Source organism: Protopterus annectens, chromosome 4.part1, assembly GCF_019279795.1.
Source record: "Protopterus annectens isolate FY-2018-M chromosome 4.part1, PAN1.0, whole genome shotgun sequence".
NCBI lineage: Eukaryota > Metazoa > Chordata > Ceratodontiformes > Protopteridae > Protopterus > Protopterus annectens.
The window spans coordinates 351,332,834-351,356,878 of record NC_056734.1 but is presented as its reverse complement, the minus strand read 5'-3'; positions in this window follow the sequence as shown (position 1 = coordinate 351,356,878).

The following is a 24,045-nucleotide window of genomic DNA, read 5'->3' as shown; positions in this document are numbered from 1 at the left end:
GTGAGATGCAATGTAAGTGTCCCTGTGTTTGTCTGTAAGTGACAGTGTGTGACATCTGTGAGTGAAAGTTTGTGAAATTGTGAGTGTGAAAATGTGTGTGTGTGTGTGTGTGTGTGTGTGTGTGTGTGTGTGTGTGTGTGTGTGTGTGTGCAATCTGTAGTGCCCAAGTTGGATTGTCATATTAAAAAATATGTATGTGAACTGGCTGAAAGTCACTGGTTCATGACACAATATAGACATTTCAGGAAAAATAGTGTAGTTATTTAATTATTTATTTATTTAGTTTTACAGAAAAGCTGAAAGACAAATGGAATAATTATCCCGAAGAAATGTAATGTCACATTTGTTACATAGTTCAAGAATTCAAGAAATAGATACAGCAATTATGAAAGGTGAGAAAAACAAACCACTTATTAAATAGTCTAGTAGGTAGGAACTTAAGAGGACTTGGTGGACCAGACAGCCTTTATCTGGAATCATAATCTATGTACCTGTGTTTGTAACTACCTGAGGGCAAACTAAGTGTAATGTAATAAGTCCAAGTGGTGTCAGTGCAGTGCAAGAAACTGAGAAAGATTGATAGTAGAGTGGAGAAGTAAATGTAATTACATTTCCATGGCATGGACAGAAGATCAAGGGACCACTGCAAAAGCATGGGAAAACTATAAAGTGCCAACACTGAGACAAAGGCTTGACTGTATCAAATGGTATTTGAAAACCTTGTTTGTCAGCATTTGACCTCAGTTTTAGTCAGGAGAGATGAAATCTGCTAAAGAAAATGGCAGCATGCTGACACTAGATCAGTAAGATAAAACAAAATACTACTTGGCCCTAAATGAACGACCTATGAAGTGCTGAAAGGTCCCTGTGATTATAATTTTTTTTTGGCAGGACAAATAGTTCACCCAGTCTGGATCAGCACAGAAGCTTTAAAATCCAACTAAGATTTTGGACCCCTTTTAGCTTTCAGGAACCCCTTTTAATGAAAAGGGCTTTAGCCTCTTTAATTAAATGGTGTTCCTAGAAGCACTGCATATATATCTATATATATATATCGACAACTAAAAGCACAGGATACTAATCTGCAGCTTTTTAGCGAAAAAAAAGAGACAGGAGAATCTGTCTGTGTGCTGTCTTTCAGACAATTTTAGATTTTCAATTAAAGACTGGTTTCATGTGAGTGTGTGTGTGTGTGTGTGTGTGTGTGTGTGTGTGTGTGTGTGTGTGTGTGTGTGTGTGTGTGTGTGTGTATATTTATATATATATATATATATATATATATATATATATATATATATATATATATATATATATATATATATATATATATTCATAAATAAATCTTTCTGTAGCTCCCTCTCTATCTGTATATGCATAGATAGCTAGATATATACAGACGCGCGCACGCGATCATTCAAACTCAAGCAGGCATATAACAATCCATAAGTAAATCACTAAATAAGCAGACAGAAACTTTAAAAATAAAAAAAAGCACACACGCGCACACACACACACACACACACACACACACACACACACACACACACACACACACACACACACATATTTTATATATATGGGTCTACTTTGACCCATCAAAATTACGTTTTAACAAAATGTAAATAGACAAACTCTTTTTCGCAAATAAAACGAACCCCCCCCCCCAAAAAACAAACAACACGAAACACGTTTATGCAGGGGGGCAAGTCCCCTGCACCCCCCCACACCCCCGCTACTTTTATATTCTCACTTTGAGATCGCAATACAGTGGGGAAAAGGGAATATTCCCTTATCCCCGCTGTGCCACAATCTAAGCAACAGCCCCATTGCTGTTCGTTTAGTTGCCTTTTCACGAAAGTGCACTTTCGTGAAAATGCACTTTCGCGAAAAGCAGTTTGCTTGTTTGTGTTTTGTGGACTGCTGTCCCCCCATTCTCTTCCCATTTTAGTCTCCACTTTGTATCGTGCACTACTTGCCATTTGGTAACAATGCAAAATCATGTATAGCCATATCACAGCAGAAAAAAAAGAAATTGCAGCAGAAAAATGTAGACCATAAGATGCTGTAGAGGACAAAAAGTGAGTTCACAAAGTTATATTTGTACACTATAACTTACATATATATGCACTGCTATAACTTTTTGACTAATAGATCATTCTGGGTAGCTTTCAGTTACAAGCATTTCTGGTTTTGCCACACTCACACATAAACTGGATATCTTTATGAATACAGAATGAAGTCAAATAGAATGGAAGTACTGAAAGAATTCAGAATTGTAACGTAGTTAAAAAAATCATCAAGGATTGTTCAGTGTATCAACATTTTATTGGTTTTGTCTGCTCTAGTTTTGTGGGATAACATCCACCAAGTCGGCAGCATGGTAGCAATGTGAACAGCTTTACATAGCACAAAATGCAGCGAGCAGGGTTCAGTTCTGGATTCTGTCTCTATGTGCTTGAAATATGCATGCACTCGCACTTCCCATACTCAGAATGACTTCCTATAGGGTCTTCAGTTTCCTTTCACTGCTGAAGACATGGGGTGTAAGCTATCTGGTTACTGTAGTATCCCTGCATGTAGACCTGTGTTAGAGCTGGCTGTAGTGAGATGAACTGGTATCCCATCAGAGACCATCCTACCTTATGCCACTTGTTACTGAGATAAATTCTGGTGTACACTGACCATGAATAGGGGTAACCAGTTCCAATGGGAAATCTACTAACTACAAAAAAACGCAAAGCCGTAGGATCGCACATGCAAGCTTAACAGTAACCGCAACTGAATTTACAGTTAATCACTTGTTTAGGGATGGACTTTGGATGTGACTGTACTGCACTGTATATGCCCACAATAGAATTGTTTGCAGTGTCATATCATTGGATTTTTACAGTTGATGCACCCGTTGCAAGGAAAATGAAATCCTACCCCAAAATGAGCAGGCACCCTGGAAACTATTTAAAATGACTATCTTTAAGACCAGACCTATGTTTAATAAATAGTTTCAGACACAGCAAACAGAAAAGTGCATTAGTTAAAACTGCAAAGACTGCAAGTCAGCCAGGTACATGAGAACCTTAACAGGAGTCTCACCTTCACAAATGAACTCATTACAATCGAGGCTTTTGTCAGTTTCATGTCAGGGCAGCACCAGACAGGTGGTTAGAGACATGCATCTGAATCTGAAATGTTTAGGTTACTGGAAGGAATTGTTAGAAAACATGTCTGAGTTTAAATGCAAGGTGTTACAGTTAATTTATTTACTAATTCTGGGAACCAGATGACACGGGATACTATACAGCCTTTACATTCTAGTTTTGTGTAGTAAGCCCATATCTGTATGTGCTACATTTTTATACAAAATATGTGTGAACCCCCCCATGTACTTATTAAGTCTGCATAACAGTTTTAACTTTATTTTTGGCAGATGCAGTTTGGTGACTGTGGGGGGAGAATTGGATAAGATTTCAAAATGATTCCATGTGGCTGGTACTGACAGACATCATATCCATTTTAATTACCCACAGTGGATACACTATACTAAACATATCTGGAGAAAATAGTGTAAGGAAAATGATTTTCACTTGTATCCTGCCTGAAAGCCTCCCAGGCTGGTACATGGCTTAGAGCAGTAACACACAGTTGAAACACTACATTTTTAAGGCTAATTAATGTATGTAGAAGTAACAATGCATAAGCACTCGGAAATGAGCCGCGTCACTGCAGTAATTGTTCAGAACAGATCTAGTGTAACATGGAATTCCTGACAACTCCGGGCAGGTTGTGGCATTATATGTCAGTGCATTCCAGAAGCAGCACAGTCCCTTAACATGGTTCTTAAAGTATGTTTAGTTGCACATCATTTGCTTTTTGCAATGCTTACGGTCTTTGCTGGAAGTTACTGAATTGTTGTTCATTTTGCAAACCTGTCTGACTACCTCAGCAAGCTAAACAAGAGTCCTAAAGCTGTGCGAATGGTTTAAATCTCTAAGGCAGTAAATTTCTTCTACAGACAGTATAGCAGGTTTAAACTTTTAAGATCAGAGGAAACCTCTGCACTGAAATATTTATCTATATATCTTTTGAGAAGATGGACTTCAAAAGAAGTCAATATAGTGCAATAAGTATTTTACTAATACTTTATGATATATCCAGTTCACCAAAAGATGAGAGAGACATGGATCAGAGGGGAAAAATGAGAAAAAGACTGGAGAAGGAAAGCAAGTATTTATATATGTAGGTACATGTGTTTATTCATGTGTGTGTGTGTGTGTGTGTGTGCATGTGTACACAAACACACACAGACACACGAATATATATATATATATATATATATATATATATATATATATATATAGGTCTACTACAAATAAAGGAAAGACCACTTACCCAAAAATGACATTACCGAGACATTACCAAAACCTGAATTTAACGAACAACCACCATACTGAAGGATTTCACAGGGTAAGTATCCAGGTGGCTAACAAGGGGAAATTTGCCCTGTTCCCCACTGTAGTGTGATCCTGGAATTGGGATATTTAGTTAGGGGGTGTGTGGGTGCAGCACTTCACATTGAGGGGTGTGGGGGCATTCCCCCTATCTGGGTGGGTTTGAGGTAGTTTGGTGTGTTTTGTTGTTAGATGGTGGCCAACTGGATACTTACCCTGTGAACTCCTTTGGCATTGAAGTCATTTATTTAAGTCAGGTTTCGGCGATGTCATCTCAGTGATATCCTCTTTGATAATGTGGGTTTTCGTTTATTTGAAGTAGACCCGCACAAATATATATTGGGAAACAGTGCTTGTCATTATGCCTTTTGTCTTTTTTTTTTTTTCTGCCTGCTTCTGATGCTTGAGCAATTTCACCTCAAGCATCTGTATGGAAGTCATCTGAAAGGTTCTTACATTATTTACTTAGTAGCTCAGATGTCAGCTCTAGAGAAGCCATTTGAGAGGTTCTCACATTATTTACTTAGTACCCCAGTTGTCAGCTCTAGAGAAGCCATTTGAGAAGTTCTCACATTATTTTCTTAGCACCCCCAATGTCAGCTCTAGAGAAGCCATTTGACAGGTTCTCACATTATTTACTTAGTACCCCCGATGTCAACTCTAGAGAAGCCATTTGACAGGTTCTCACATTATTTACTTAGTACCCCCGATGTCAGCTCTAGAGAAGCCATTTGAGAGGTTCTCACATTATTTACTTAGTACCCCCGATGTCAGCTCTAGAGAAGCCATTTGACAGGTTCTCACATTATTTACTTAGAGCCACAGATAACAGCTCTAGGGGACCCTCTGAGAGGTTCTTACCTTAGTTACCTAGTACCCCAGATGTCAGCTCTAGGAAAGCCATCTGAGAGGCCCTTACATTATATACTGTACTTAGTACCCCAGATGTCAGCTCTAGGGAACCCATCTGAGATGTTCTTACTGACATATCTTTGTACTATCATCCTGCTATTTACTCAACGATTGTAATGGACATGGTCTGTCACAAGGCTAAAGTGCCTGCCCAACAGATAGTAGTTTAGAGAATAGAAGACACCCATCACAGCTGAACATTTTCTTTTGAAAGGGGTGCACTTTCCTCAGCATTACTTAACTGTTAGCTGATGTAGCATACAGGGTGTTTCTCACCTTGGGCTAATACTGTTCTAAGACCTTCTTCTGATACATCAGTACACAAAGTACATTCCTTAGTTAAATAAAGAGTCAGTAACACTGATTCAGAACATAATAGGCTTTTCAATTCTGTAACTGTTTTATCTGCTTCAAGAGGCCATTGCACTTTGATAGAAGCTTTTCCTTTTTTTTTTTTGAGACCTGTCAAAGGACAGGCAGTATAGTTACTAGAGTATGTAGGCATTTTCTACAGTATTCATCTAGTCCAAAGAAAGCCTTCGTTTTCTTTTTAGTGGAGAGTACAAGTCAGTTTTTAAAGCCTGTTTTTTATAGTTGTGATTTTACCACCCCTATTCATATAAGGTATCCCAAACATTCTGCCTCCGTCATGCTCAGTTTATTTTCCAGGATTCACAGTCAAGCATGTATGACTTATATATTCTAACACAGCCTGCATGTTTGGTAAGTGGGACCCCCACTCCTCTGAATGAATGACCACATTATCTAGGTATGCATGCAGCAGCATATCATGAGTGGGGCTTTAGTATTTTTGTCCATCTGTCTGTAAACATTGCTGGAGCTCCATGTAGGTCAAATAGTAGCACTGCATACTGAAATAAACTATCAGGGTTTACAAAAACCTGCTTTTTTCTTTAGTAGTAGGCTAAGTGATAGCTGCCAAAACGCATTTATTAAGTTTGCAAAGTATCTTACTTTTCCTAGTTTATCTATATACTCATCAGTTTTGGACATGGGATAGTTATCACATTTTAAAATGCTATGCGGTTTCTAAAATTAGTAAGGAATCTTGATGCTTTCATCAGATTTAGGAACTAGCACCACTGGATTTCTCTATCAGCTGTGCATCTACTGCTCCTAATCTGAGCATCATTTCAACAACTTCTTTTAGTCATTTTTTTCCATGACTCTAGTACTAAGTATGGGTTCAGACTAACATTCACTTAAGTTTTTGTATCATAGTTAGGTTCTCTTAGTTTTGTTCTCTTAGGAATTCCTGAGAACAATATTTTATTAATTAACAGAAGTTCTCCTTTTTCCTCTTTTTTGCTCTTTTGGCAAGACTTTTCTTTAACTGTATTTCAGGCAGAAATTCTATAATCTCTCCTCTATGAACTTCACTTTCCATGCTAACCATAGAAATTTCTACTTCTTTGCATGGCTTCGGCATATTAATATATTTATTATATTTCTTTCATTCCTGGTTGCTTTCCTTTGTAGTTCCTTTATTTATCCTGTCAATTACCTCAAACAGACCTTGCTACTATAGGCAGACATTTATTCTCAATGGAGGGTTCTAATATACCTGACCCCTAGGTTAAATTTCCCATGTTGGCTTTATCAGAAATTTCTGAAATATAACAATGCTGTGCTATCTTCTCTCCCAACAGATGAGGAAACACAGTATTGTACGACCACTAGAACGTTTATTAGAAACAATAGTGCATATAACTGCTAAATACAAAGATATCATGTGAGTTAAGCGCTTTCACCTATATATCATAGGCTTCTTCAGAACTCATTCACATAATTAATACGCCATTTTAAATAAACTTTTTGGTGCGAATCTTGTCTGACAGTACTTGTATTTAAAGTGCCACTGTGCCTGTTAATTCATATGAATTGCAAATAGAATAACCTTTGCAAGCATGCTCCGCTATACCTCCTCCAAATACATACAATATACTAACACTGGATTTAAATAAATGAACAATGTACCATATAACTAATTCATTTAAAATAACTAATTCATTTAAAATACATTTAAAATACATTTCACTAATGTTAAAAAATTCCTAACAATTAGACTCAAACTGACCGATTGTTACAAAAATATATACATAAGCTAGTAAATTGAAACTTTAGATATATAGTGTGTGTGAATGCTTGTTACAAAATGTATTAGTTATGAAAGAATGTTAAAAATAGATGTTAAAACTCAGAATATAAAAAATTCATTTTTTGTGGCTGAATAATGTGCAAACTTGTATATGGACTACTATGTAAATAAATCAACTCCTATGTAACCTAAAAACTTATGTTAAGCTTAAAATCCGTTGACTTCACATAGCTTAGTTTGATGTGAATTAATTGCATTTTAAATTATTTAAAAAATTTTTTATAATAATAATATGTTCATATAATATATATTAATTGTGTTCAACTTGATTAATAGTGTGTAATAATAATAATGTATTAATAAATAAATTTTAAAAATATATATATATATAAATACATTAAATAAACCTCAATATTTTATGAATTTTAAAAACCATTGTGTTTGTAAACAACTGTATGTAGAAGAATATTAAAAAATTAAAAAATTAAAAAATTAATACTTGAAGATGGTGGGACTTAAATGTTTGTCAAACTAATAATGGCTTAATGGCAATAGTGTCGTTTAATCCTGGTAATGTGGCAGCGTCTGTGTATAGCATTGTTCATTTATTTAAATCCAATGTTAGTATATTGTATGTATTTGGAGGAGGTATAGCGGAGCATGCTTGCAAAGGTTATTCTATTTGCAATTCATATGAATTAACAGGCACAGTGGCACTTTAAATACAAGTACTGTCAGACAAGATTCGCGCCAAAAAGTTTATTTAAAATGGCGTATTAATTATGTGAATGAGTTCTGAAGAAGCCTATGATATATAGGTGAAAGCGCTTAACTCACATGATATCTTTGTATTTAGCAGTTATATGCACTATTGTTTCTAATAAACGTTCTAGTGGTCGTACAATACTGTGTTTCCTCATCTGTTGGGAGAGAAGATAGCACAGCATTGTTATATTTCAGCAGTTTTTTCCTCGCAACGTTCTTGTTCCGTATTTATCAGAAATTTATTGTTGAATCTTGTTGGCTTTCTGCTGATGACCAGCTTTAGTCTATCGTGCAAACCAAATGCAGTGCTCTATTGTGCTTTTAAATGGTATTTTCTCTTCTACCCAGGTCTCTTTAGCAATATCAAGCTGTCCTTTGGGTTGCATGCCATACAAGACATCAAACAAGGTTAACCCATTCAAAGCTTGAGGCACTGCTTTTATTGCAAAAAGCACATAAGGTAACAAGTGGCCCTAGTGTATACTGTTTGCATCAGTCACTTTTATTAACATGAATTTCTGGGATTCCCTATACTAAACTATTAGTCTTTACATGGTCCTCTGACATTTTTAACTGTTTACCCTTAAAACATTAGCACAACTGATGCAATACTCTTGAAATAAAGTATGTGACCTCATCAGTATGTATCCCTTTAGGGATATTTCCACTCCCGAGAATAACAGTAGCACCTCTCTAGCAATAGACATAGCATTTGTCATGTATAACTTTAGGAAATTTTGTCGCATAGTCTGCTATTATCAGTATGCATTGATCCCCACTGGTAATTGCAATAGCGACATGACTTTTGTGCTGTTTTATTTGTCTCTGACACATATGTGAACAAAGGATGAGCCATTACACTGTTCTTTGCTACAATGGAAGACAGCATACAAATCTGAGATGTATGATTTTTTACAGGATACAGCCTCTTACTGCTGCTTTGTTAAAATCAGCATATGCCTGTGGTATTTTTCTAGGATGATATTATCATGAATACAATAGACTGCAGTTTGTTGGGAATCAAAAGACGCGTGCGGTGTGACTGTAAACTAAAGTAAGGTATTTTGTATGAACATGCTTAATGTCTGCAGGTATCAGTCATCTGCCCATGAACAATGTCCCTGCACATTTGTGAGACTTGTGTACACAGGCTTGACCTTGTAGCTGTATACCACTACTGCACAGAACAGGGTATATCACTGTGATTGCTATCTGTATGTAATATTTGCTGATCCTAGTTTCTCTCATTTATTTTTCCATGCAGTTTAGGAGCTGTAGTAATATGATGCTTTTATCCAACATGAAAGAAGTATAACAGGAATAGTTTTGAGAATCATATAATAGAATCATGAGAAGAATTCTTCAGAAAGATTATAAGGATAATTATTCTGGAGAGTCATGGGAAGAATTTTAGAGTCCTTTGAAAAATCTGTGTAAGAATATGACAGCAATCAAAGGATTAAGGAAAAAACTGAAAGTCCATCAGTTAGACTCATTGTAAAATAATATATGAATATCTTCAATTGACAATGAACTGAAGACAGACTATGAGAAAAATAGGTTCATAGGTCTGTACTAGCCTAGCAACCACTAGAGCTTTTCTAAATCTAGTCATGCATCCTAAAAAGCTGGGGCTTGGGAGTTGAAACATTTACAGCAGGGTCCTGGGTGATGAACCATTTATAGGCTACCTGTGTCCATTAGCGACACAGGTGCCAAACCAGGGATGGAGTTCCTGTTCCCCATCCAATTGTCCAAGTTACTCTTGAATTTTGTTAGGGAGGAACTCTGCTTCACATGGATGGGGTGCCTGTTCCAAACAAGGGGGGAGTCTTTGAGACACATACCTGTCTCTCCAGCAGGTCCTATTTATATCACATGTAAGGTTTAAATCTTTAGAATGGGTAATTCTGGTGCTGTCTGTTTTACTGACATGCAGGAAGTCCATCAGGGTAGAGTCTGACAATGCCTTGTGTGCCAAGCATAGATCTCCCCTCAACAGCCTGTAGTAGACAGAATACAGGGACAGGGCTTTTAGGCAGTCTGCATATGACATGTTACTTATGCCTTGCACTGTCTTAGTGAGGAACCTCTGTGGATGTTCCAGTTGTTGGATGTGCCTGGTTAGGTACATACCAAAGGGGGCATTATACTCAGTGATAGGTCTGATGAATGCTGAATACAGTGGAATGATAAACTACTTGGACCTGGATGCCATACATTTGTTTATACGTTGCACAACATAGAATGATTATTGTAGACACATGAAGGTCTAAGGCTAGATTACTCTCTATGTATGTCCCCAAGTCGCTGGCCACTGGGTCAGCTCTTAGAGTTGTGTTGTCAATATGGTAGTTACCAGGGGTGGATGACTTCCTGAAGGATACTGTAGATCAATATATGTGTATATAAATTTAAGAAGCTATCTAACGGCTTGCACAAGTCTATAAATACTGAGCAAGTGCAAGTCTAACTGCCATTTTGTAGTTAGCTGTTGAGATGTAAGCATGTATGTAAGCTCTGTCTGTTAACTAGTTTGCTCGTATTTAATGATGTTGCTATGCATCCTGATGTGTTTGTATTAAAGCAGTGATGGTAAACCTATGACATGCGTGTCAAAGGTGACATATGCCACAATGTTTTGGGTGACACATCAGCGATCACCAACACCCAAGTAACCAAAGACACTGCTTTTGCATTCGTTGCTCATGTGAAGTGCATTGAATTATTTTGTGCCAAGAGCTTTTGACACACCAAACCCAAAAGGTTCGCATTCACTGTATTAAAGCATCTGAACAAATCCCCAAACCTTCTTGTTATATGTTTTAGAGATGAACGAGTGACATGGTGTCAGATGTGGGATGTCTAAAAGAACATGGAGTTAGAGGAAGCATACCAAAGGGGCATAGAGTGAGAAACGGCTTGGCTAAAACAACTTAAGGCACGTGTTTAGATGCTGGTGGAATATACAGGAGTGGATCATTCCTGAAATCTGAAAACTTCACAAAACAGGTCAAAAATGAATTTTAGGTATTAAAACTTGCCCAGCACTATATCTTTTTGCATAATATGAAAAGAGGCATACAGGACCTTCTAAATAATTTTTGCATAAACAGATATGTATGATAGTGATAGAAATATTCAAATTGCTATGGAAAATGTTTGAAATAAAGTCCAAATTGCATAAACAAATAAAATAAAGGGAAACGGCCACATTTTCGCAAAGCATATGTATTTTCATATTAAGTAAAAATATTAGAGCTAACAGAAGTGTATAAAGTGTTTGCATGTTTGCGCAGTATTACAGTAAAGCTATTTTGCAAAGTACAGCCATAACAAGGTATATTTTGTAAAGTACAGCCATTATAGGGCATGTTTTGCAGAATACAGCCATTATAGAACATATTTCACAAAGTAAAGTATTTTGAAGAGTTTACTGTGCATTTGAATGTTGTTACAAGTTCATAGAAAAGCTTGTTCACACATAATTACAAGGGCCATATTTTCAGTGTGTTTATGTATATTTTGTGGGCATGGCAGATGCATTTTGAAAACCCAGTGCATTTGTGTTTGACAGTGATATTGCTGAGAACTAGAGAGTGTTTGAGCAAGAGTATGATATTTTCATATAGGCTGCATTCTCTGATAAAGATGACCATACAAAGGCATTTATTCTATTTAATTTAGCTGGGTCAGAAGCTATAGAAAGGTAGCATTCATTTGTGTATGCACCTGCTCTTTATACAGGAGAGGGGGAAACCATCATATTGGTGTACTGGCTGAGTTAAGGGAGGACCTGGAGTGCTTAAAATGTAGATTTAGAAAAATGTGTAACCCCCCCCCCCCAGACAAATGTTACGATGGAAAGGCACTTATTTTACACAAGGGATCAAAAGCCTGGTGAAATTTTTGCAGCATATGTAACTGACCTGAGAAATAAGGCTAAAGTGTGCAGATTTGGTGACATAAGGGATGAATTGATAAATGACGGACTTGTGTGTGGCATAAAAGATGGTGCTGTGAGAAAGATTTTGCTTAATGACAGTGATTTAACTTTGGATAAGGCCATTGAGATTTGTCTGATATACGAGCTCACAGAAAACCATGCAAATATGCTTACAAATGAGGATAGCTCTAGAAGGCACAGTAATAAATCTCATGTTGATAGTATGCAGCACGTGGTTAAAAGAAAGAAGCCCAAGCACATGGCAGCAACTGTAGCCCCTGTAGCACTCACTGGTAAACCCCAGAACTTTCTAGCAAATTCTAGAGTTCGCACAGTCTCAGTGAAGCTTAAGAGTGAGTCAGCAAACTCAAAGCATGGGCCCCAACCCCGTTTCATTGCCAACTGTTGTAACTGTGGTGGAAGGCATGAATCTGAAACGGAGAAGTGTTTAGCTTTTGGTCAACAACACCACAAATTTAATAACTGGAATAATTTCAAAAGATTTTGTAAATCAAAAGGCCCACATTCTTTCATTAAAAGGGAACATTTCAAGAAATGAGTTGATCAGTTAGACAGTGGCAACTCTACTCCTTATTTTGATGGTGTGTCAGTGCTTCGTGACAGTCAATGCAGTAGATTTAAGGGCAAAGAATTAAGTATTTTGTACTGTTCGGATAAATGGTGATATCAAAGTTAACACAGGCTTCAAGTGCAATGTTATGTCTGTAGAAACATTTGCTAGAGTGTGTAAAGCTGAAAGACTTGATTTGGCAAGGTGTGCAAAGCTTGTTGCCTATGGAGGTGAAGAAATTCAGACTGAAGGCTCAGAAGTGCTTTCATGTTATTCTGCTGGAAGAAGCTATGACTTATTATTTTATGTTGTCAAGAGCCACATCAAGTCATTATTAGGGCTCAGAGACAGTTTGAAAATGGGACTGCTTTCATTTAATAAGGAAATTCATCAAGTTAGCTTAAAAGACCACTACTCTAATTTTGCCCAACACATTTTTCTACCGATGCTGATCTCTTCAAAGACAAATTAGGCAAGCTTCCAGTTGTGTACTCAATGACCCAGAGGTCAGTACAGTTATCAGGCCAGCACGTAAAGTTCCAATAGCCATGCAGGACAGAGTCAAAGCCGAATTAGATAAAATTGCAACAAGGTGTGATTTGTCCATTTGAAACTCCAACTGAATGGATATTTTCCATGGTGGTAGCTCATAAGAAAAGCTCAGATGACATCAGAATATGTAGTGTCCCATGAGATTTGAACAAAGCACTAAAAAGACCTCATCATCTAATGCGCACAGTTGAAGGAGTCAGAGCTTTGATGCCAAATGCCACTATTTTTTGTCTTAGATGCAAAGAGTTCATTATGGCAAATTCAGCTTGACAAAAATATCCTCATTGCTCACTACGTTCAGTACACCATTTGGCAGGTGCAGATTTCTGAGAATGTCATTTGGGATAAATTCTGCAAATTAAGTCTTCGGCATTCAATGGAGCAAATTTTTTCTGGGTATCCTTGTGCTATTATAGTAGACGACATATCAATAGGAGATCGTGATGAAGCAGAACATGACAGAAAATTCAGAAAAGTTCTCGAAAGGGTACGTCAAGTGAATCTTAAGCCAAACCCACACAAATATAAGTTCAGGCTACAAGAGGTTACTCATGTTGGTCATTTATTTACGAATACAGGCTTATGACCAGACCCTTCAAAAAAACAGCCATTCTCGAGATGCCAGCTCCAGACAATGTTTAAGCCCTGTAACATTTTCTTGGCATGGTCAACTACATAGACAAGTTCATTCCAGACTTGAGCCAACTTTAAGTGCCACTCAGAGAGATGACATGTAAAGATGTATCCTAGTCTTGGTTAGAACAACACCAAAGAGAATTTGATGTCCTGAAATAGAGAATTGCTAGTCCACCTGTTCTCAGAAATTATGATGTTCACAAACCAGTTACACTTTCCTGTGATGCTTTGAAATTTGGTCTTGGTGCTGTCATTTTACAAGAGGATCAACCTGTTGCCTACGTGTTGGGAACTCTTAACCAAACTGGAATGCAGTATGCCCAGATTGAGAAAGAGCTTTTGGCAATTGTGTTTGCATGTTCGAAGTTCCATGATTATGTTTATGGTAGACTTATCCAGATCGAAACAGACCACCAACCATAAGTCACTATCTTGAGAAAGCCAGTGCATTCAGCTCCAGCCAGACTGCAACATATGATACTAAGATTGCAAAAGTATAATTTCAATCTTGTCTACAAGAAAGGAAAACTTTTTCTTGCTGATACATTATTCAGATTGCCCAGAAACACCACAGAAAAGCATGAAATGAGAACCTTGATTTTGAAGTCATGGAAGTGAGAAATTTTTCTTCCTCACGTTTTGATGAGCTGAAAGATCACACAGCCACAGATACAGTTTTACAGAGCCTCAATCACTTTATCAATCCAGGATGGCCGTTAAAGCAATCTAGTTTACCTTAAGAAGTTCAGCCTTATTTTCCATACAGAGATGAGATTTTGTCTGATAAAGGTATCATAATGAAAGGTCCAAAAGTAATTGTCCCAAAGTCCTTGCAACCAGATTAAATTACTATCTTGCATTGTGGTCACCCAGGAACCAAATCTATCAAAAGAAGGGCGAGTGGACTAGTATTTTGGCCTTCTATGTCACAAGACATCGAGACAGCACTTTTATCTTGTTCAGTGTTTAATATTACAAAGCCACATCATTAGAAGGAACCACTTCAGCTTAACCAGATTCTGGAACTACCATGGTCAACAGTAGCCACTGCCATCTTCAAGTGGAATGATCAACATTATTTGGTGTTAGTAGACTCTTACTCCAATTGGTTCTGGATTGACTTACTTCCCAACCTAGCATCCAGTTCTGTCATTACTTAGATTAAGCATCATTTAGCTGTACATGGGAGTCTGCGCAAAGTTATTTCTGACAATGGCACACAGTTTACGAGCCAACAGTTCAAAGATTTACTCATGTCACAAGTAGTCCAGAGTACCCACAGTCAAATGGTTTGGCAGAACGTGTAGTTCAAAGTTGAAAGCAATTACTTGAGAAGTCAAAATGAGATAATAGTGATGTTTTCCTGAATCTCTTGAATTTCAGAAATGTTCCTTGTGATAAACATCTTGGTTCACCTACCCAGAGACTTGTGTCGAGACAAACCAGAACCCATTACCAATCAGTAGTCAATTGTTGGTTCCATGTGTCAAGAAAAACAGGTTAGTGAAAGCCAATCTGTTGAAGAAGTACCTATCCCAGAAGTCCTATTACTATAAGACCAGCAAACTGCTCAATCCATTATGAGAGGGGGAATTGGTAAGGATGCAAATGTCCAAAGGTTATGATTGGATAGATGTCATGAAGAATATTGGTCCAAAGGCGAGACTGTACATTGTGGAATTTGAAGGAACAATCTTTAGGTGGCATCGGAAACATTTGAGACCAGTGTCCGAGCCTATACTGCATCACATAGCCTGTGATAAAGACTCTTTATGGCAGTGATTTGTTTCAATTCCAGAGGAAGTTCCAGAGGACATTCCCATTCCTGTGATGAATCCAGAAGTTCCTGATATGAGTTGTGCACTGCAGACTGTCCCTATTGCTAAATTTGGTCCCGACTGTTATGAAATATGATCAAATTTCTAAACCTTGCAGCAGATATGAAGCAATTTGGACATGAACATTGTGTTTTGTTTCCAATGTATATAGTAATGCATGTCTAGCTCCGATATTGTTTTTCAAAGGGCAGTCTTTTTAAGAGGGAGGATGTAGATCAATTTAAGAAGCTCTCTAAGGGCTTGCACAAGTGTATAAATAATGAGCATGTGCAAGTATGACTGTCATTTTTTAGTTAGCTGTTGAGAAGTAAGCATTTATGTATGTAAGGTCTGTCTGTTAACCAGTTTGTTTATATTTAATGATGCTGCTATCCATCCCGATGTATTTGTATGTATTAGAGAATCTAAAATGAAACTCCAAACCTTCATGTCATATGTGTTAGAGACGAACAAGCAACAGATACTATTATGCATTTCTTGGCATTGAGTTTTAGTCCATGGCACTGACACAAGTTATTTATCTGTGACAATCCTTCCTGGAGAAAATTAGTGTCTGTGGGGGATTCTGTGACTGCTCCTAATTTGCAATTATCTGCAAATTTAGTAAGCCAGAGGCCCTTCACATTGGCTTTAACTTCAGAGAAGTAAACGCCAAAAAGGAGCATCTCCAGGAGTGATCCCTGGCAGATTTGTGACTGGTCTCCTTCTAGAGATGGACTCCCCAATCCTAACTTCCTGGGTCCTGTCTGTGCCAGATGGCTATCCACCTGGTGACATAAGGGTTTATACCTAACCTCTTGAATTTATCAACAATTCCGGAGTGGTGTGTTGTCAAGGTAGGCAGAGAGAACCATTTTGCCCTCATACATTGCTTTGATGACCTTCTCAAAGAAGTCCACCAAGCTGAGTAGGCAAGACCTGCCCTTGATGAAACCAGATTGGGTTGAGTTCAGGTTTTGGAGATTTCCTATGTCATTATTGATCATTTCCATAATAATTCTTTTTATAACTTTGGGTATGAGACAAGTGAGACTTATGGGTCTGTAGATTCCAGGGTCTGTAGTTGGCCTACCTTTGGGCAGAGGGATGACTGTTGCTGTGCTTCCTTCATGAGGCATAATGCCTGTTTGGAGGCTACAGTTAAATATTAAATAGGTCATGTTTCATGCTATTAAGAAGGTATCCTGGGATATTGTCTGGGTCCATCGATGCAGTGTTATTGGCCTTAGAGAGAGCATTGAGGACCTGTTCTCTAGTAATATTAAGGGAAGTTATATTTGGTGGTATTTCCTGAGGTGAGGTTGAGGGGGAGAGAGGGGTAAAGTTAGACCTGAATTTGTCTGCCAGTAGGTTTGCTTTGTCTTTTGGCTCATTATAGGTGACTCCATTAACAGTGAGCTCTTGCACAGAATTGTACATTGCTTTTGAAGTTGCAGACGTAGCTAAAGAATATCTTGTGATTGCCTCCACCTGGGAGGCCAAATTTACCTCAGTTTAGCTCAAATGTAGCTTTGGTAGACTTTATTTGTCCTCCAAGATGTTTGTTTAGCTTGATGAGAGTGCTTTTATCCTTCTGGGTGCTGCACCTCCTAATTTTTGCCATGATTTTCTTCCTTCTGTTATACAGCCTATTTATGTTGTGATTCCAACAGGGTGGCTTGTTTTTTTAAGTTAGTTCTGTATTTGGTATGTATAGCTGCCTCTATGCACCTATTAACATGCTTGTATAGGGTTTCTGTGAACAGTTCTGCATAGGCAGCAGTGTTATCAGAGTTTATGGGGTTTAAAATTTTGCCAGGTTATCACTTAATTATAGGACGTTAACCTTAGAGTAGTTTCTGAACATTCCTGTGTTAGTTGGTGCTCCAGGTTTTATTTTTTATTTCAAAAAAGACTGTTTTTTTGGTCTGACCTTAACCAGAGAAGACATTACACTATGGGGTATACAGCACTCTCCCATATTAGCAAGGACAAGATCCAATATATTTACTCCATGTACAGGGAGTTTATGTTCACAAAATCCAGGAAACTCTGTGTCTGCATGGTTGGTGTTGTATATGTTTCCCAGTTAATACTGTGGTAATTAAAGTCACCCATGAATATGGAATTAGGTTGGATGGTGAGGTAATCCAGAGCTCATATCTCAGCCAAAATCAACATGACTAGTTGTTGCTTTTGCCCGAGTCCTAGGTTTCAAATAAATAATAATATTCATGCCTGCTCTGTCTACATGCAATAATATCAAGGGTCAGCAATCACTGAACATCAGTTCCTCTAAGTAAGGACACCAGGATGCATTTATTGTACCCCCCTGAGTCTCATTACTGAAGTAAACAAAATCATCTACAACATTTAGTTTTTCTTTTTGTTTTAAATGTGCAGTAAAGAAACCAGTCCATTTCTGTGTACCCCATCCAGCAAATTGTCCTTACGCTCTACAATTATAGTACCATTTACCTTTTCCTCTGGTTACAAATACACATTTAGTCATTGCCTTTTATCGGTAAAGTTATTTAAATCCTACACTACATTCTGAGGGGGGCTTTTATAGTTCATTGAGTTTAATGCTTGTATTTCTGGCTATGTCTTGGCCTTTGTATATAATTTTGACATAAATCTCACAAAATTTACCTTGAAGGTCCTTGCCTTATGAACTTCAGTATGTCAGCATTCAGTTCTGTCCCAAAGGTTGATTGCATATTCAATATGCAAAATCACCTTCCAAGCAATATTTGAAATGTTTAGGTCTTCTGGTTTAGAGATATTGTTAAGAGATGCATATGAGAGATATGCACAGCAGATTACACTTGATATGGTGGGGAAAGTATGCAGATAGTCTTGGCAAGCCTTTTTAAACTTCTGTTCTCTTTATGAATCCTTTCAAGGATATCAGATCTCAAGGTTTGTGGCATAATGATTCTGGTACTTCATATGACCAGGCCGTCACTGTCTGACAGTTCACTTTTCTGAAGAAAAAAAGCTTCATATTGATATATTATTTATTTATGTGTTTATTTTTTACACTTTGTTGATAGGGTTAGTTCTGCTAGTCCGATGGCCTCTTTTCAGGGAAACCAAAGGTGGTACTCACATTATCTAGGAAAAAATTGGCCAGGATACCAGATAACTTCCCCTACTTATTTAGGGAAAGGGGATGATGTGTGTTGTTATGCTTCTTGATTCTGTTCTGGGCATGTAGGCAGCTTGGATAAGCAGGAAGGAGTATGGAGGTGATAGGCAGATGAGAAGTGAGTGATCATCAAATTAAAAGAAAGGATTTGGAGAAAGTAGTGGAATTGGAAAGTAATCCATTATTAGAAGAAAATGTGGTCAGAGGTTTGGAAGAGCTGGTGACAGTGTAGGAGATGGGTGAAGCGAAGAAGAATAATGAAGTGAAGGCAGATGAACCTTCACAGGATTCAGAATATCTGCTCCAAATGGTTCTAAATTGGAGTGTATCATTACAGCCCTCCAATTGGGAGAGTTGTGGGATTTCTACTTGAAAGAACTGTTGAGCCAGAGTGAACCAGAAAATGAAATGTCAGATATGTCGGGTGATTATGGATAAAATACAGGAGGAGGAGGTGAGAGAGATTGTAAAAAAGAAAAAAAAATATGCACAAACAGTAAAGGAAGGACAGAAATGAGTAGAAGGAGAAAAATATCAAAAAGAAATTTGTTGTGCAGCTTAGCAGTGAAGAAGAGAAAAAACTTGAAAGGTACAAGTTATGGAATACGGTGTTTACAGCTTTGGGTACTTCACCTAAACAGGTAAGAGCCTTTATTCATCTTAATAGAGAGACATATTGTGACATTTTGTTCGAGAAAGGACAGTATATGGAAAGTTTTTTAGAGGAATTAAAAAAAAAAGACTGTAATACTTGGAACCCTTATGTAATACAGACATTTAATAGAGAAGAAAAAAAAGGATTTTTGTATAATTTTGAACTAATCTTGATAAAGAAGCATTAAAGGACTATCTAATGAATGTATGTAAAGAAGTTATGGACAGTACAAAAATATATGATGAAAGAGGTTTATGGACTGGGGGTGAGATTGTGGCATGATTTTGAAAATGGAAAATGAAAAAAATTGTAATAAATGTAGAAGATAATAGAAGTTTTGTGAGATATAGGGGACAGCTGAAACATTTTTTTTGTGGAAAGTAAGATAATTTAACAAGTAATTGTGATAAAAGAAAATGTTTTATTTGTGGAAAACCGAGGCATGAAATTAAAGAAATGTGATGTAATGTGTAAAACATGTGGGCAAATGGGACATGCTTGTCTAGATTGTGATGAGTATACAGAAGTGAAAGAACAAGAACAGATACAAGAATGTGTGTACTACCTAAACATTGTAGAACATAAACATGAAGAACAGGATGCAACACAAGAGTACAATAAATACAAAAATAGTAAATGAAGAAAATGAAAACAATGAAGGGGAGGAATCGGTAGAGGGAACAAGTGTAAATATGAGGATGTAAACTGCAAAGTGGTGAGGAGAAAAAAGAATCCAATAGGAAAAAGGGCGGAAGACTGAAAAAGGAAGTTTAAAAGTGTAATTGTGAAAGAAAACAAAAAAGGCAATGGGTAAGGTGGAAGGAGACAATACATTTGTAAGAAACTGAAAATTCTGTCTATAAATGTTAATAGTATAAAGAATATTAAAAGAAGGTTAGGTTTTCTAGAATGCTGTGCTCTACTTGATATGCATGCAATTATATTACAGGACATGAGAATATTTACAGAAGAAGAAAGGCTACAGACAGAAGAGGTATGGGCAGGAAATATCATTTAGAATATGGGAAAAGATACATGTTCAGGGACTGGTGTGTTATGTAATGAAACAGTAAAAATTTTAGATTACATTATAGTGGAACTGGGTAGAATAACAGTGTTAGATGTAAGGTGCAAAAAGATGTGTATAGAATCATTGCAATTTATGCATATATTACTAAGAAAGAAAGAAAGAAAGAGAGAAAATGTTCAAAAAAATCTTAAATTATGTAGGAGTGAATATGGAAATAATACTAGTGATAGATTTAATTGCGACTTAAGGACAAGAAAGATAGAAAGGAATTTATGCTAGGAAAGTTTATGAAATAATGAAAAGTAGAAAAGACATGCTGTTGGTGGATTGGACACTCGAAACTGGCACTAGGGGTGAGTGCGTGCGTGTGTGTGCCTTCTGTGGAAGGTTGGGCGCTGGGCTGGCAACTCAACACCGTAAAACTCCACTGCCAGTCATGAGCAGACAGGTGATCTGCTGTGGTGACCCCTAACCGGGAAAAGCCGAAAGAAAAAGAAGAAAGTTATATTCATGGGATAACAAACACTGGACTTATAAAAGAAATGAGATCAAAACAGAAATTGATTATTTTGTAATATCTGATAGTTTGAAAATTGTTAAAGAAGGAAAAAGGGAAACAATTTTTTGGATCATCTGGCTATATACTTAAAAAAGAAGGAAAGGGAGGAATATATAAGATTAAGTAAAGGCATTAAAAGATTTAATGAAAAAGACTTAGGGCAGAAAGATAGAAGGGAGATTGATCAATTATGGAAATATCATGTAGACATGAGAATTTTCTATGAAAATTGGACAGATTGGTGGATAAGCTTTAAAGGAAAATATAAAAAATATTTTTGGAATGTCAGGCTGTGAGGAGAAGGGAAGAAAAACAGAAATATAGGCAATTAAGTCAGGAATTAATTAGAGAGGTGTTAAGAAATAAGATAAGTGTTTATGAAAAGGAGAAAAATACATATGAACTAAATCAGGAAAAGATTAAGAAAATGTTTTATAAACAAAGATATTTCTTACAAGGGAAAAAAGAAGAAGTGGCTCCATATTTCAGCAAGATAGTGAGAAAATTGATAGGACAATTAGGGAGTTGAACAATAATGAAGGAGAAAGTGTGAATACAAAGGAGAAATATTTGATGTAATAAAGGAGTATATAACAATACATTTAAAAAGAGGGAGATAAAAGACAGACAGATATGGAAAGGAGAAAAACATAACTCTGGAAGAACTGAATGAAATTCTAAAAGAATTAGATATGGAAAAAGCCACAGAGATGGATGGAATTGAGTATTATATGTATTATGATATGAAAGAATGGCAAAAGGTATATTTTGTTTAAGTATTGAATGAATGGTTAAAAGAAGGGATAGTAGAAAAAGAGATATGTACTGGGGTTATGAAATGTATTTGGAAAAAAGGGAAAAAGAGGATATAAGAAACTGGAGACCAGTAGAAATGAGTAATATAAATTATAACATATTTATGAGAATAGTAGTAAAAAGACTGTGAAAGGGTATAGGTACATTGCTTGAGTATATGATTTTTGGAAAGAAAGGGAAAGGCAGTCAATATTTATTATGGATATTGAGAGAAGTTATAGATGATATTATAAATAAAAAGGCAGAAACTAAAGCTATGGTAGGAGATGTGAGTAAAAAGCATTTGGCATAATACAATATGATTGGTTGTGGAATGTATTAAGAGATTACAATATAAGTGAAAAAATAATGAAAGTAATTATGTCAGTGTATGAGAATAATGATGTAACAGTGATATTAATTGGATGGTTAAGTGAAGAAATTAAACTAGGATGTGGGATAAGGCAGGGATGTCTGGCAAGCAGCATTTTATTTGTATTAGTTATGAATGTGGTTGTTAATAAAATGAACAGAGAATTGAAAACAGCAAAATATAAGATGAGAGAAGAATTGCATAGTTCAATAATACTTACACAGATGACACAGCTCTAGTTACTAAGAATAAGGAATGGATGGAACAGGGAATTTGAAAATTAAATAGATATTTATACATGTATGGTTTATGTATTAATAAAGACAAAAGCAAAGGAATTGGGTTTATGGGTAAGTTAGAAGGTATTCAATGTAATGATAGGAATACAGATATCTTGGGAATAATACTGGAACAATACAATCTGGAAAAAGATGGAAGAATAATGTGAATGAGGATATAAAATATTATCAGAATAAAATTGTATTATGGAAACTAAATATAGAAAACGTAGGGAAAAAAACAGAAAAGAATGTTATTTAAATATAATGAGTGAACACTATTATATTTATTAATGGAAGTATTTAGAAAATGAAAAAAAGAAATGCAATTAAAATTAGACTTGTATAGTGTAAAAAGATTTATGAATGTAAGGATTTTATGTGGAGACTGACAATAAGTAATTTACTTGTTAAAGCAAATATGCCCTTCAAAAGAATTCAAGGGAGGGTGTGTAATTATTGTGGGGAGACTGAACCAACAGAGCATGTTTTATTTTGAATTGTATGAGAGTGAGAGAATTGTGGGAGAAATTGTGTGAAAATAAGATATTGATGCATTTTATAAGTGTAGAAGATATGAATATGATAGAATATGAGTATTATGGTAATAAAAAGAGGTGAAAGAAATTGATAAAAAAATGTTTTATATCTTATGGACAATACCGACTGAATGAAATAAAATTTAAAGGGAAACAGATATTATCTGAAATTTTGAAGAAAATGTGTTTTTGGTTGTGAAAAAAGGGTGGGGATATAATTAAAGTATATGAGACCATATTACACTGTAAATGTAAAATTTATTTATTGGGAAATTCCAACTGGAACAGAGCCCATTTTCAGAGGAGGCCTGGGGTGAAATGCTCTAGATATATGTCTTTGGAATGTGGGAGGAAGCTGAAGCACCCAGAGGAAACACATGTGAATGCAGGGAGGACATGCAGACTTTACACAGAAGGCACCCCAGCTGAGAATTGAACCTGAGAACCTCTTGCCGTGAGGTGACAACTCTAACCTCTGCACCACTGCACTGCCCTGTAATGTAAATAATGTACATGATGTAAACAATGTAAATAGTGTATATAAGTTGTGATAATTAATAAAGAACCCCTACTCTTTTGAATAAGTGCCATTGGATCTTTTACACCCACCTGAGCTATCACTAACTCAGGCAGATGGGGGCATAAATTTAACATCTCATCCAAAGGATGGCACACTCAGGAGTGCAGCACCACCCTTATGCTGTACTGTGTTAGCACTGGAAAATCAATCCACTATAAACATATTTTCTGGCCATCTGATGCTAATAATCTTGATTTGTAAGCAGCCGCTGTGACTGCTCTGATAGTCTGTATCCCTGGTGGAATTGTAGAGATGACTCTTATGGCAGCTGATATATAACACTCATGATCAGCGTGACAGTCCTTCTCTTTCATAGCATTCT